Genomic DNA, 14,653 nt, shown 5'->3' with positions numbered 1-14,653 from the left:
CAGCCTTTTTCCACTGAACAAATCTTCTCCATCTGACATTAGTACTCTGAGCCACAACATTTTATATTGCTTTCACTTCTTATTAGTGTTGCAGCAACATGTGTAGTATGACAGCACGTGGAATGAAATTATTATGAATCTGGTAACCAAGTTCTTATGACAGCTTATGAAGAGTGTGGACTCAAAGTGATGAAAACATCCTCCTATATAAGAGGAATTTTTTATTTACTTTTTTTTTTTTTAAAAGAGAAGCAAGCTATTTATTTGTAAGCAAAGCATACCTGAAAGAGTAAGGTATAAGTTAAAGGGACATAGAAAAGTCTCTGTAAGTAGCAGTCCTTGGGAGTGCTTTGCGAGGGCTTTGTGGTTTTATGCATTTGACAAAAATCACAATTTAAGATGCATGTTCAAAATGCTTCTTGGGAGAGAAGAAAATTGACCTATAGAAAGGCAAAGTAACTTGATTAAAGCCAAGAAGGCAAAGAGAGAAACAAACACAAAAAAAACCCCCAACCCCCCAAAAAACCACTTCAGGTTTTTTGGGCTTTGGCCATCTGCAGCCACACTGCTCTGCATAATAAGCATATTTATAAACAAATCTATGCACACACATGCTTGATTTGTTGCAAGTTTTGTCTGTGATGCTCTGTCTGCAGTTCTGCTTGGCTCTAGCTCTGATGGACTGTAGCAAATGCTAGCTTTCCATGTTTCCCTTGATTGTTTTGCTCTTTGGACTTTCCTTCATGCTTTTTTTTTTCTTTTTGTCCAAGTATTCCAATCATACAGAGAAAGGTAGGAGAGTTAAAAAAAAAATAAAAAAAAATCCCAATGATCTGACTGCTCTGGGATTTTGAAATTGGGTGAGCTATGGTTGTAGGAACCTTAAGCTATTTACATCGTGTGATACCCTCACACACCAAATTGGCTATAAGTGCTCATCTTGCATTTATGTTTGTCTGCTTTCCTCTGTTTATCACAATATTAAATACTTGAATAAATTATAAGGAAAAGATAAACTCTGGGTAACAGTAAAGAGATGAACATAGATTTAAATGCCAAATGCTAAGCTATAATATATATATTTTATATATATTATATATTATTATCTATTATTAATATCTTTGAAGATCTGGAAACTTCAAGAAAATGCTTTGAAATTTATTTCTTGTTCGGAAGCACAGAATTTAGTAGAGGTATTTTGTTTCAGGCTGTCAGTAGAGAATGTAGTGTTGGACAGAAATATGAAACATTTTTATATATATATATGTATGTATGTATTTGTGACCAACAGCCTCTAGGTCTGTTTTCGGAGACGTTCTCTGTTTTTTATGTGCATCTTGGGCTGCGCAAGTAGTTCCAGACTCATAACTCAGTTCAAATAATTTGGTCTTTTGCCTCACAAAGTGAGGTTTTGGCATGGGATGTGTGACTGCTCCTGGCACTATACTGACCAGGCTGTATGGGTGAGTTAGGCTGACAGTTAATAGCTACAGAAATGGACTGTAAGCAGTGATACTGCCTGCTACCGTATCTTGGCTGAGAAGCAGTGTCATCCCACGCTGCTCAAGCTCCATTACAGGAGCACATCTTCATTAGCAGTATCACTGTCCCCAGCTCACAGGAGGTGGGTTGGGGCAGTGCATGCAGTACGTACGAGCCACGAGGACGCAGAAATCCACCTGTGATGCTTCATGCATGCTCCCAGCACGGCTCAGGTGTTTGCACCGCAATACCAGTGAGTGTGTGCCTGCAGGCATCTGCAGCTGGAGCACCGCCGACCTGCACTGCACATGGCGGCTGGAGACCCTCAGGTTGGGAGAGTGAGCGGCAGTGTGGTGGCAGCAGTGCTTGTCGTCTTCATGTGTATGCACTATCCTTGGCCCAGGCTCTGGTAGACTGGTTCTCTTCTGCTGAGTATGGTGAGCTGCAGCTGGTTCAAGAAGCGTACAAAGGAACAGCAAATTAAACTCATGCTTTCAGAAAGTGGTATCAGTGCCAGTCCTCAGCCCTTGCCTCTCACTAGCATTAACTCACCGCTGGCTGCAGCACTGAGAGCCAGGCTGGGCTTTATTTTTCATGCTGTTGTAGGTACAGAATCCTCAGAGTAGAGCTCATCTGGATTTAAATGCATATAGCTGAGTCAAGAGTCCATTTCAGTCCTTTGGCTATAAACATGGGGATATCGATTTAGCTTAGAAACAGCCATGCCCTGTAAGAGGTACACTGAGTGGGGAAGGGAGCCATAAAGAAACCGGGGCCCTCTGAGAACGCCAGCCAACTGAAAGTACTGCCAAAGTAAAAGCTTCTGGGAGAGACAAAGCGGGGAGGGAGACCTGTCAAGGCAAAGATAGTGTGTAAGAGAGGAAGAGTTCAGTGATGAGAAAGAGAGAAGCCGAGTGGAAAATACTGTTTCTTCTCATCTGAAATTAATTAGGCACACTGCTGTTAAACTTTGGTAAGGTTTGATTTTTGAGGGCAAGCCACCACTGCTCTATGTTGACACATCAAGATCCTCTGATACTGCTTTTTCTTCCCTCCTTGTTCTTATCAAAAGCCTTCGATTTTTGCTTCACAATGAGTATACTTCTTACTGATGTTAATCCTTCCTCCATTGTCCTTCTTCCACCCCTTCCTTCCCAAAGTGGAAAACCATCTTCTGCTTTGACTTCAGGATAAATGCAATCCATTCCCCTCCTGGGTGGACTGGAAATCTGAATGGAGTGTGACAAAACTGTTGGTGATATTTCTCACTTCCATGAGGTTTCTTCTTTACAACAGCAATGTTAATATACTTGGTCTAAACCCAGTTTAAATAAATCAGAATTCGAATTCAGCACATTTCAGACAAAAGCCTTATGCAATTTCATAGCTCGTGAGAGACAAAGAGATATATCTCTGAGCCTTTATCTCCACTCTTCATGCTCTTCCATCTATCAGAATCATTAGGTTTTAATGCATGTGGAAAATTTTTATTGCTCCATAGCCTCTCCAGCAACTTCTGGCCAGGAAACTGGGGTAACATGGCACGGTGCAACAGGAGTCATTTCACTTAATAGCAGCTGCTGAACCAGTCCACCATCAGCTGCGGCAAACAGATAAATTGAGGAGTAGATACTGTGAGTACATCTGCAGCATAAACTGAAGTGTGATTACTGTGTGCTGTAAAACCTAGTGCAGCTAGCATTGGTGATCTTACCTTCTTCTGTGCAACCCAGGGGGGGTGTCACCTGATTTCTATAAACTCTCAAGAGATTCTGATTTCTAGATTACATTTCCTGAATCATACAAGCTTTTGACGAAAGGCATCACCACTTGATGACTATTAGATGACTACAGCCAATGCGTACGTGAATACAGACTAGTTCCACATTGCGATATCTGCTGTAGCTTAAGAGGAACTAGACAAACACAGGTGAATGGTTTTGATGTTCCCTTAACCAAAGAAAGGTTAGTAAAGGCAAAACACATTTCTAAGGCTAAGCTGCATTTCAGCATATTTGAGTCTGTCAGCTAGTACTAACTGGCAGCTCTGCTTTTGTGAGTGAAACAAGAAATGAATCCTCTTGCCAAAGTATTCAAGTAACTGAACTCCTGTTCACTGCAGTACTGTTGTTTCAGGAATACAGAAACAGGCGCAGTGTCTTCAGAGTGTTTGGAGCTAAGGAAGATGGAGGAAGATAGAGTGTCTTGGAAACACATGAACAGTTCCTGGTCTTTTAGCTTTTGAATCCCTTCCTTGAATAATTAAGCCTTCCAGCCTGAATTAGTGATTGGAGTGAGGAATGCCACAGTGGAGAAAGGATTAGGACCCAGCACCAAAAAGCATGTCACATGAATACTTCAGGATGTTTTGGGTGGCAAGGGTCTGACATCATCTCGGAGCGCTACTCCAAGTCTAGTCCAGCTAAAGCTGGCTCAGACGGTGGACCACGATCTCCTACGCTGAGGTGTGGTAGCTGTACATACATGTGTGTATTTCCAGTCAGAAAGAAACTGATTCCTTCATTGTTCTGGGGCTCAATTATTTCAGTTTTGCTAGGACTCTTATTTTTAACTTGGGGAACTCTGTAAATAAATACATATTGTAAAAAATGTACTTTTTTCATCCTGTTAATTTGGTGCCTCTTCAGAACAAAATGTTACGTTCTGTCTAAACAGAAAGAATTTGTGTGCAATATCTTACTTCGACACTTGCAGTCTGTTAATAATTATTGCCAATTTGTGGTTAGCTTAAAACATAATAGATTCTGTGTGTGTGGTTTTCAATGAAAAATAGCCATTGTAATGTTTGTCAGACTTCCTTCTGCCTCAGGGATCACTCTGGATACAGTGTATGGAACCAATTGAATTGAACACTTCATGCCTTTGGTGTTTGTTTTTCCTCACTTCTTATCTGTCAACTGCTGTGCTCATTTTCTTTTCATTAGTGTTGATACTAATACAGTGGTTAGCTATGAAACTAATGGATTAGGATGTTGGGAGTTGAACATCACATCTCCAGTAAGTCATAACTTTCTTTGGTGTTTCAGTAAGGGTTTGGTGTTACCTTGATGCTTTCCACAGGTTGTGACTTATGTGCTAAAATTAGCTCTTTCAGAGGGTAAGCCTTAACAGTAAAGAGATTAATTACTGAAATGTAGATTCATGGAACCAGATGCTTCACTGTTCTTTTTGAGATGTTTCTGCCACTAGTAAATAATGTGCAAACATGCATTGCAGCTATCACTATAGGAGATCTGATCTTAATGGGCTTACAGAGGAGGACAAGTGCTTGGGAGAAATGGAGCTTGGGATTGGGCCTATTTTTTCTCACTTTTGGATAGTTGTGGCTTGAAGGTAAAGAATAAAAAGTGTTCACACAGCTGATTTGCACTTCTGTCTTGTCAGTGCCTTAGCTCTTCCCCTGTCTTTAAACCATTCTCCCACGTGCTTGAGGAGCCTTTTCTCATCTCCCTAGAAAAAGCAACCAGGCACAGAGCATCCAGCTGCCTGTTTGGTCTCTCCACCTGCCAGCTGGCACTTGTGACTGAATTTGCTTATTCAGCCTGTGACTCTGTTTTGGCTTTTGTACTGCTTGAGTTCCTCTGGCTATTGACCACTGTTAGCTCTTTGGTTTTAAGCAAGGGCACAGCCCTTTAGGAGGTGTAGTGATCTAAGCAGATATCTAAAAGCCTGTTTGTTGCCAGGAATATCTGGTTTCTTGGGCCTTACAACTTGTGGTTGGGTCTCCTTTTAACTGGCCTGTTATGAAAGAAACCAAGTCCCTCGTTGGCTGTCTGCTCCCAGGTGTTAGACATGTGCTCCATAACACATCCTTCAGATGAATGTGAACAGCATATGCATGGAAGATACAGGGAAATAATCCTAACCTTGAATCTGATACATCCAGTAGCAACCATTTACTGTTTCTATGCAGACTTCTAATGAATACATTTTCCAGTATTTAAGATATATCATATATTTTGTTGTTTGTGATGCCTCTTATTCTTCGTGATGACAATTTGTCCCTTGTAGCACCTGATTATGTGTCTGCTGACAATGTAGCAAAGACATCAGTTGGGGAAGGACTTATGATTGGAGTGTTTGTGCATCCGTCACCTGCTTTTGTTCAGAAACCCTCCAACCAAGCAGCTCTGACAGATAGCGTGCTCATTCCTCAAACACTTGTATAAATACAAAATATTTTAGCAGAATGTATGGAAGTTTTTTATATAAAAGTAAATCCAAGCCTGGAATTGTACCAATATGTTTTTACCTTACTTCTCGGAATCTAATTGAAACTGTAAATATTGGTTAATGTAATTTGAAAATGTTTTCACTATATAAAAATCCAGTTCTTGAAGAATGCACCAGAAAGGCCCTGCCCAAATGAAATGTTTGAGATGAGTTGACATAAAAGTTTGTACCAGCTCCCACCAAGAAGTTTCTTTACACAGTATTTTTAAGCTTCCAAAAGCTTTTTTGCGTACTAAGTGTTTGCCAATTTTCCTTTTTTAAACTAAATCAAAGGCAATTTTAAGTTACATGAGCCTGCAAAAAGAATCTGAATTGGTAGCTAAACATTGCTTTTTGTAAAATGCATTCAAAAGACAACTGTATTTCTTGGAAATATTTTCACAAAAGGATTTGCTCCTTGAGTCAGACTGTGTCTGCAGTGTTTCAGGGAGAACAAGGAGCTGAGTGAGGAGGAACTGCAGCAAATGCTGCTTTATTTCCCATCCACATCCTTTTCTGGCACTTGTTTATGCTTGGCTGTAGTGTTGTATTTGTAGGAAATCAGAAGTTAACCTCTTAGTTTCTGATTTCCTGACCAATTCTTTTGTATCCAGCTCAAGTGGTGCTTAATAGAAATAAGAGTCAGGATGTTCCAGCTATTTCTAGGGTAAGAGGGAATTTTCTGGACTTTCCAGAATTTCCAAATTAAAAAAAAAAAAAACAAAAAACAAAAAAACCCCAGAATTTCCAAATTAAAAAAAAACCTCTTGGTACAGAGTCAGGTTGTCAATGGCCAGTTTAGGTTTTGATGATAAGGCAAGAGTGAAGGTGCAAGGGCTTGTCTTTGCATGTTGGATACAAAGAGCAAGATGTGGGAGTGGGGAGAAACACGAGGGCAGGAATACTGGCTTACACTCATCTCATTGAAAAAATCATCCGGAGAAGGAAAAGGAAGAGGAATCACTATGATTCAGCCTTCCGCCTTGCAGAAGCTGGGACCTGGAATCTTAGAGCAGTTTTAGTGTGTTAAGAATGACATAGTTTTGGTCCTCCTTTCCAGCTCACTGAGAAATCATAAATAAATTTTGCTTTTTGATCTGTCCTTGGATAGCAGAGTTCCATAGCAGCTTCTTGGGAGGGCTTTAATACCTTGTACAATTCAAAACAGACTTATGGGAACTGGAAAATCACAGAGACGAGTGAGGAGGATCAGCGAAGTTAGTCCATGACTACGTATGTAGACAAAGACTGGACCTGGACTGGCCTGAAAAATAACTGTGAGGGGATATGATGGAAGTCATAAAAATCAGGAATGCTCAGAGACATGTAGCCTTTGCTTGCAGTTTCTTCTCTCGACAAGAGAAGTAGGGATCATCAAATGAAACTAATGGGGGACAAGGTTGGAGGAAAAAAATTCACTGAATTAATATTAAAATTGGATTTCCTTGCCACAAAATGTTTAGCATCTATAGTGTCTGTGTAGGTTTGAAGAATGACTGGAAAAATTAATCAGAGAAGTCTTTGAGAACTACTAAATATGCAGATGCCATCTCAGGCTGGGAACCTGCATGAGTGGAAATTGGAAGTGTGTTCAGGAGAAATACTATTATATTGACTGTTTTCTGAACTTTTACCTAAGCATCTGTAGATTCTCACAGGTGCAAAGTCTGGGTTAAATGAACTTTCATCCTAGCTGGTATGACCATGCTTACATAAACTGGAATTTAGTGTGGCATCCAGGTGAACATTCAGTACTTTGTTTGGTACTGAAATAGTATTGTACTTGGCATTGTTTTGCCTCTTGCACGTGCAAGTATGTCAGCTTGATTGACTCTGTTCCCATGAAATATTTTGCATTTGTTGCAGGTTACGGTCCCTGTGCGTGGGCCTGTATTGCGAGTCTGCTGGTGTGCAGTACCTTGTCTGTGCATCAGGACCCACAGCAGTCCACTGGATATTCCTTGCTGTGAGGTTGGGATAACTGAAGGAGTAGAACTTGATGGATTATATTATATTTCTTTTTTGCCAAGGCTGGGGTTATATTTAGTTTTAATAACTTTACACAGGCTTTCACAAACTGTAGGGCTTACTCTGGGATCCTAACCACTGCCACTTCAGTCTTTTCCTAGAGTTTTTTACCTTCTTATTTTGGTAATGCTGAAGATTGCACATTTGTTATAAGTCTCAATGAGGATTAGCAGTTTTTAATTAAGAAATTAAAAGCAAAGCCTAGAAAGGTGAAATAATTCTCTGGGTGTACAGAAAGTTATGTCAGAGTGAGAAATACTGTATCAGGTGTTGGCACTAGGTATTAGGCTACGCCGTTTTGCTTTCTGTGTTCCAAGAGATCAGTAAGAGAAGGGGATTGTGAAAAGGGTGCCAGTTGTCTTTTCCTCTTTTCCACTTACCAAACTTAACTAATGTAAATCTGACTTGCAGGGCTTTTTACTTCACTCCTTTTTGATAAAATAATAAAATAATCTTGCTTATCTGTTTTTGGAATTTGTGTGCTTTTCTCTCTTCCAAAATGCCATTATTTAGCTTTCAATTAGAGGATGCAGATGATGAATTATTATATGCAATTGCTTTCTTAATTGCTTAAGATACCCACAGGCACTAGAAGAGAGTATACAGAAATTTGTAACATTGACTATATGTTACAAGTATGTGATATCAAACACAATAATGGTTGTACAGTCAGCTTGCACACATATGGAGGGGAGCGTATTTTAGTACTTAGAAAAAACAATGAAGAGAATCCCAGGGTATTTTATATCAATATTATGGCATTGTAGATGTTGATTGTGACCTTGAGTAAATGAGTGAGTTGCCTGATCTCCTTTTGCTTCAGTTATTCCAGCTGGAAAATTGGGTGAAAATGTGCATTCTCTTTATAAACGAGATGTTGTCTGATCTGAGGTTTTCTTGGAAAAGAAAAAGAAGACTCATTTCTGCAAGGTAGCGTAGACGTGAATAGCAAGTATTAGAATTACAATCAGAAAAGCATGCAGCAGAAGCCAAAATCACAGCAGCATCGACATATCTGGAGATAGTATATTTAGATTAATTATTTAGTCACTTGTTATGGCCCTTCATCACTATGTGTTTTGTTACCAAGGGCTGATTCCAGTCCAAGTAAATGAAAACACAAGGGTAATGTTTGTTTGAAATTTCCCAATGGATCAAACTAAAGAAGAAATTAAACTAATTGTGTGTTTTGCTTTTGTACACATCAGCAGCACAACATTGCTAATAGAAAGTTTATTTTTCCAACCTAATTGCTGATGTAAGAAGCAGCGTTTTGTTTCCTAAAGAGAGTAAGTATAGCCCTATTTCTATCCAATCTGGGCAAAGATACCGGGAACAAAAACCTGTGATGGCTGCGCTCAGTTGTGCTATATGTGAGTCTGCAACTCCACTGTGCAACAGGGACCCTCGCACTTGCAAAGAGGACCAGCTGGTCACACCATGGCACAGTACCAGTACTCCCTCTCTTCTTGCTCCCCCAGTGGCTGCTATCTATCTCCAGAGGGCTGATAGGGTAGATGAGGAACGGCTGCAAGCATGAGATCCATGATACTGGTTTTCTCTAAGTGATACTGTGTGGCCATAGCTGGAGGCCTTTGGGGTTGCATCAACAGGTTCTCCAAGGCCCTTCTCCATCTAGTGGCAAGGGAATGTATTATATTCGTGCCAGGTGCAGGTGGGTTTCCAGCTTGGAAAGCTGCTGAAATGATGCTCCTCTTGCATCTATGTTCTTGTGGGGTTAGCCGGTAGAAACATTACTGTGGCAAGGAGAGAGTGGCAAGGTGTGTGCGCGCGGAGCAGTGTTCCCAGGCTCTGGGAGAGGAAGGGACTAACTGCTGCTGGCTCAGCTAAGCCTGCTTCCCAAATGGGAGAACAGCAAGACATTTTTTAGGAGCTATAGAATCAGGAAGGGGGTAGTAAGTGGCCTTTGGAGTGTGGACGTTATCAGCAAACTCTTGTGAGTGCTTACAAGGCCATTTTGAGGTGATGAAATACATGTGCTGTAAGGGCCCTTGAGTGGTGTGTGTGAGATCAGGCTGGGAGCTGCCAAACTGTGCTCCCATAGGCCTTCTCCTCACCCCCCTCAGGGGACACTTTCAGCTGCAGATGAATCTTACCGGCTCTGGCCATGCACAAAGCGACGGGCAAGTGCAGCCCGTGGAGGGCTCCTGACACCACCAGTTCAACTAGAGGGTGTGTTTTAGCCTCTCAGGCAGGGCAAAGGAATAGGGCAGCCTCTCGCAAATTTGTTCTGCGTGAGTGCACTAATATCTGGGGCACGAAGTGAAGGTGAAGGCACAGAGGAAGGAATCGCTGAGATGAGCGCAGTGTCAGGCTAGGAAGAAAAGAAATGGATTGACATAGGTGGAGTTACTGGCATGGGGGACTGTTGTCCGGAAAGATCTGTTAGCAGAGCTCTGGCAAATATAAGGGGCTTCGTTCCCCTGCCTTGGAGAGCTCACCCTGTGTGTTGATGTCCTTTTTACCCTGATGGATTCCCGGCCCTTTGCCTGGTCAGAGCTAGCTGTATGGATTTGTAGGCAAAATGCAAACATCAGCTATTCTAATGACTTCACGCAGGGTTTGTATGCGAATGTTGATGTTTCAGCTTAAGTTGTTAGACCATAAGTGGAGTCACATTTCTCAAAAAACAGTGTAATTCACTTCCAGCTGATTCAATACCAGAGTGACTTTGTGAAAGGTTGCTTCATATGTTTGGTTTTTTTATATGTAAAACTAAATTGGTTTACCTTTCTGTTTAAATTGTTTTGGTTTTATATTTTCACCCTCTTTAAAAAAAGCAAACCCCCCAACATTTTCAAAGCACAGACCAATACTGAACATTTAATTTCAAAAGACCATCTCTTATTAATACCCCCCCCCCCACCTGCCCCGCCAGTCTTTGATGACAAAGGGATTGGGAGGGAGGTAACTAGGGCTTCCTGCATCATCTGGTAGCTGCTCTGCTTCTGGTCCCAGGGTAGTGATCTGCTTTACCTGTCCAGCATGAAGCTTTTAGGAAGTGCAGTTTTTACATGCACTCACAAACCACTACAGAGCATGCGCTATTCCTGATGCCTGGAAGACACAGATAAGACAAACGTGGTGTACAGTCATTGACACCTCAGTTTTAGTCTCACAGTCCCATTAGTAGATTTTTGGCAATCATACCTGAAAATAAGTGCAGTGCGTTGCCACTCACTACAATCAATTTCCTAGCAAGCACTCTGACCACGGAAAGGGTGGCAAATTATATCTAATACAGCTTGCTTTGTCCAAATGCATAACTGACTTCTTGCAGCATTGCCCTGCCGCGCTGTTTGGGGTGTGACAGACAGCGATGGTGGGCTTGCTGGGGGACTGTAATTGAAGACCAGGTGAGGAATATATGGAAAGCAGCATCAGTATGTATTAGTACAGCTTATCTACTGGCACTGCCTGCGTGCTGTGGGATATTAACTCTGTTGAGTATACCAGCAAGGTCTCCAGATTTTGTGACTTTTGCATCCTACATCCATAATATGGGATAGAGAAGGCTGGAAGGCTGTGAAGTAAGTTGTTTTTTTTTTTAAAAAATACAGAAATAGTGGAAAAATAATAATAATAAAAAAAAAAGCCCTTTGACCCTCTGCAGGGTAGCATATTTTTTTTTCTTATCACTAGTACCTGAGCTGATAGCTGCCTGCTGGCCATGTGCTAAAGTCATGGTTGCAAAGTGCAGAATTGTTTCTGTTTCTGCTCCAAGGGCTGGGTGTTTGGCATGGCTGTCATCCTTTGTTTTTTTTCAGCAACTTTATTGCTGTGGTTGTACCAGGAACTCTGACATGCTGGAAATGCCACAAGCCTGTCAAGAGAGGTAGGCAGGTATCTTATCTGCACTCTGCCAAGTGGTGAAGCATTAAGTTTGTCAGCCAAATTTCTCAGTACTGGTCTACACTGCAGAGACTGCCAGAATGGTAGTGTCACTGTCATCGTGGTGGTCTTAGTTTATAAATGAAGCAAGTTTTGTTATGAGAGACTTGTCTTTCATTTCAGAATTTAATTTCAGAAAAGGCATAATATACAGTTGATGCAGCTTGTTCCAGCGAAAGGAGTTATCTTACTTGTTAATCAAACTGTCTTTCTCAAATCTGTTAAACAAAATGCCTGAGTCAGGATTAGGCACACAACAACTATGGATGAGCAATTATTTATATATATACTTGGGCATAAGTCAAGACTATGTTTTTGACTTGCACTCTGTTCGTACATGTCAGCATTGCTCTCAGACGGAAGTCCTGAGCTGAAGGGAAGCATTCATTCCCTGAAACTTGCTATGAATTCAATCTTTGCATGTGATTCCACGCTCCCCCCACCCCCACCCCCTGCCAAACTGGGGGGGGGGATGCCAGTGTGGCTAACTGAAGCTTCATTTCTCAATCCTTCCTGGTGGGAGGTGGTAGATTATATTATGTTAGAAGGACAGTATGGTGAATTCAGTATTTGCTACACAGCAACTCAAATATTTAGCCTGTTTTGGAGTGCCTTTTATGTTAGTTGAAGATACAAAAATTCAGTCCATAAAGTGTGTATCTTTGCTGCTAGCAAAGCACTACTGAAATTCATTTTCCAATGATTGCACGACATACTGTAGCAGTGGATTAGTTTTGTCCAGCAGTACATTTTTACATATTGCTGTATATCATAGATTCAAACTAAGTCAATGAAGCATGACAGTTAATAGATTTAAGAGGGAAATAAGTTGGACAGAAGCTCTAGAAGAAATGGAGGAAAAGAGAATAAAAGAAGTTATTAAAGAACTTGTGACCCCTATCAGAAAACTGAATGCTAGTGGCTCTGAAGCAAAGGGAATGCATAGCTATTCCTTAACAGGAGTAGAGATATCAAATGTTATTATTTTTCCTATCTAGATATTAGCAAATTTCTTCAAAATGCTGGGAACAGATGAAAAACTTCAGCAAAGACAGCAGAGCAGAGGGCAATTAAACCCTGAATTGACTATCTTACATATTTTATCATTTTTTTGAAGAGCTTCAACATCCTTATTTTGACTACACGAATCTGATACAGCGGTACACAAACGTAAGCCAAGGCTTGTGGATTTCCTGTGACCAAATACCTCTTTTCTTGGTATAACTTGAGGTATGGATAATACTTCTCACCTTATAAATAATAGTTCTGAATTTAAAAGCAGCGCAGGAGCTTTATTAATATTAACATAAACAATTTTATGATCATCTTAAAGTACCTGATATCTTTAATTGAAGAGATAGAGAAGTCTTTGAGGAAAAATTAGGAAATCTTTTATAGTCACACTGATGCTAATGGGGTTTACTTTGTAATTCTGCTACAGGACAAAGCATTATTAGACATTTGACTGGTGATGTTATTCCCCATTACAAGTGTAGAGCGATTTGCATTCAAAACCGATCTAAGAAAGTGGAATCTTTATTTGCAGTTGTTTACTATTCTGTTTAGATCTGTGTGAATGCTGTAGCATATTTGTTATTTCATCGCTTCAACTTTTTAATGCCTTGGTGCTGAGAAAATATAGTGCTCAGTGCCTTTAGCATCGAGTCTGAAAAATGGGCTGTCAGAGATATGGAAATAAATGAGGTTTAATAATATCAGGAATGAAAGTCCTTTGGACAGAAGATACTCAGTAAATTGGATAAGGACCAGCTGGAAACTTGAAACTAAGTTCATCTTTTTGTATTATTTGGGAGTAACACAAGTTCATCAAAGTTTCAGGAAGCGGCGGTGACCCTTATGTTGGTGGAAAGGATGCCCTGGAATGGCTCCTCAATGCTGCTGGAGACAGGAAGCTGGGAGAGCGCTTTCCGAGGAAAGGAAAGATGGAGCTCAGTTTGTTCTGTGTGACAGTTACAGAAAGGAGCCAATAGGTGAAAGAGCCTCTGAGAGGAATTGATACCTGCTTAAAGTTAAGCCAGCAGAGCTGATGGATCCAGCAGTATTTAACTTCTGGCAAGGACCTCTTGTCTTGGCAGCTGCATTCACTGTGTTATGTGAGAGGGACTTGGGACTCAGTATAGATAGCATGGAGGTTTGAGAGAAAACAAGGGTGATTCCGACTTGGTTAATGTTGCGGTGCTATATTGGTAACCACTTGAAATGTCTGCATACCTTGGGAAAGGGTTTCTGTTGTCTTTTCTGTTTTCTAGTGCCAGACAGAGATGCTTTTCACCGCCAAGTAGGAGTACAGTGAAATCTGCCTTAAGCAGTCGCACAGCAGGCTGGTAACACTCAGTTTAAAGGAGATGATCTTCTCAGAGGCAAAGCTAAATGACGAAGATAATGATGAGATGGGTTTTTAATTCATGAAGTTGCACCGTGTGTTAACTGTGGAAGACGAAAGCAGACTGATCAGACCTATGTGTTGTTTTGTAGTGCTCAGGTCAGACATGCGGGGCTCAGGGTGACTGCTCTCCTGGCATGGAAATCCAGCATGTGGAACAATCATGTGGAAATTCTGCAGAGGTTTGTTACTTTGGATCAAATGTTACTAACACTGAAAAATGCGTCAAAGAGTTCATAGAACTCAGAATTATTTGCTGGAAAAAGAAAAAAAAAATGGCACTCAGGGTAAAGTTGCCAATCTCAGAGTACTTAATTGAAACAAGTTGTTAAAAAGATGCTTATTGCCCGATTTGCAAAAAATCCAGAATGAAAAGGCAGAAAAACTATCAATTTGTCTTAGTTAGGCACCCTGATATTAAGTAAAATAAAAAAACCTACTGCATGACACATAAAGACTATGTGCACAGGGGATTGCAGCTTTGCTGCTACAGCAGGATGAATCCCTAGCTGGAACAAAGGAGAAAAGGGTCTGTGTGTGCGCATGCACATGTGTGGGCACTGAGAGGGTTTGTTCAGTTTTAAAAGAGCTTTG

General features: G+C 40.8%; 1 protein-coding gene across 9 annotated transcripts in view; it reads left to right on the top strand.

Annotated features, from left to right (window-relative positions):
* DOCK10 (dedicator of cytokinesis 10) overlaps window positions 1–14,653 on the top strand; it is a 162,749-nt gene that overhangs the window by 28,241 nt on the left and 119,855 nt on the right. The gene's annotated exons all lie outside the window — the stretch shown is intronic.

The sequence above is a fragment of the Harpia harpyja genome, chromosome 12 (genome assembly GCF_026419915.1).
Source record: "Harpia harpyja isolate bHarHar1 chromosome 12, bHarHar1 primary haplotype, whole genome shotgun sequence".
NCBI lineage: Eukaryota > Metazoa > Chordata > Aves > Accipitriformes > Accipitridae > Harpia > Harpia harpyja.
Note: the sequence above shows the minus strand (reverse complement) of the source record. Positions and strands in the feature narration are given on the sequence as shown.